A 1,902-nucleotide genomic window follows, 5' to 3' on the forward strand; every position below is an offset into this window, starting at 1 on the left:
CTTAAATATATTGGGGATGATTTGAAAACAGAGCCGGGAAGGGGGCGGTGGGCTCAAATTGAGGTTGGGAAACCCATTAGTATGGGTTTCCTGGACGCCCTTACGTTTTTGAGGTAAGGACGTTTTTTATTTTTTTTGTCAGTTTCCTGTCCGCTGACAGAGTGGTCTCAGTCGGACGGGAGACAAGCCAGGGAGAGGACATGTTCAGGTAAGTCAGCAGGTAAGTTTTGTTTGTATGGATGTGGGTGGGCATGGGGGGGGAGGCATGGGTGGGCATAGGGGCATGGATGTGTACGGTTGAAATAGGTTGGCACAGGAGCCGCGAGTCATGGGGATGGGATTGGGGGTCAGTCACATGAGGGGGTGTCAGGATCGGGAGTCATCGTCGGGGTCCGCAATTGTAGAGGGGAAGGGTCGGGGATTGGAGTTGGGGGTCGGAGGGGAGGATCTGGGTCGGGAGATTGGGGTCGGGGATCAGGGTCAGGGGTTGGAGGGATCGGGATCGAGGGATCGGGGGTCGAGGAATGGGATCAGGAGACCGATCAAGGTCGGGGGGGGTCTACGATCGGGGGTCGGGGGTCTATGATTGGGGGTTGGGGGTCTGCGATCAGGGATCGGGGTCCGCAATCGGGGAGGGTCCAAGATCGTTGGGGGGACAGTGCAGGTAGGCTTGTTGGGCCTGGGGGAAGCACTCCTGCTCCTCCGGGCCCACAAGCTGTGCCTTTCTAGGCACCTACCTGTTAGTCTTGGGCCTTCTCGCCACCTTTCATGAGGCGTAAAACAGAAGGCCCGGGAATCCCGGCCCCCTGGGATTGAAATCGGGAATTGGTGAAAAATGGAGGCCTGAAGCCTCCTTGAAAGGTTTTAATGCCCAACCCGCCTCCTGGGAGCGGGTTGGTCGCCCACCCCTCGTCCTGCCCTGGTGAAAACCATAAATGGGCAGGTTGGGGGCGGGTCTGAAATGGTGGCAATTTTCAATGCCCCCCCGCCCCAACCCACCTGTTTTTTAATTTGAAAATTGAGCCCATTATGTTGATTGCATCATCACTGTTAGCTGTATAATCCTCTGTGCTCTTATCTGTTTTTGACAATTTAACTGACTAAAACTGTCATAATCTCATGGGACCGAGTTCTTAAATAAAGCCTAAAAAATGTATCCATGAAAAACATGGAGTGGGGGAGGGGATTCTAAGGGTGTTTCCGGCGGGAAACCATTGGTTTTGGTTAGTTTCCCGGCCGCCGGTGGCAGTATGAGGCCACTGAAGCTCATTAATATGCCTGCTTCTCCTGGCCCACAAAGGGAAGTAAAAGACTTACCTTGATTGGTCTCTTAGGCTTCCCGATCCTCTTCACGCTGGCCTTCACCTGGCGTGAAAGGAGCGGCAGCTTCCCCATTCAGACCAAAGTTAAAATCGTTGTTGAGGCCCAATGATGTAATTGGATCCAGATTAGCATATGTGAATTAGGACCCCGCTGGCTTTGGCCGGCTTACATGCCTGTCCAGAAACCTTCTTTAAAATCAGAAATGGTGGGATCCTGGAGACTTTCCGGCAGGCAATTAACCCAGGGCATTTTAACCACCAGATGAGTAGGGTTAAAATCCCTCCCACAGAACTGATCATGTTAAACTATACTCTTTCTCATTTAAAATATTAAATATCCAGTTCTGCATTGCTGACTCTGCAAGCCAAACTTAACTCCAGATAAGACAGCAAATCCCTCCTATGTAAATTTGAGATCAGTCTAGAACTGTTGAGTGTGAAGTAACTCCAAGCTTTAAATAGCAGCTGAGTGAATGGGTGTACAAGTGAATTACCTGCCTACTGTTGACATCAATCGGACGTAGATTCAAGTGGTTGACTGAATTCTGACATAAATGGGCAATTTCTGACATAATCTTCA

The sequence above is a fragment of the Heptranchias perlo genome, chromosome 27 (genome assembly GCF_035084215.1).
Source record: "Heptranchias perlo isolate sHepPer1 chromosome 27, sHepPer1.hap1, whole genome shotgun sequence".
Taxonomy (NCBI): Eukaryota; Metazoa; Chordata; class Chondrichthyes; order Hexanchiformes; family Hexanchidae; genus Heptranchias; species Heptranchias perlo.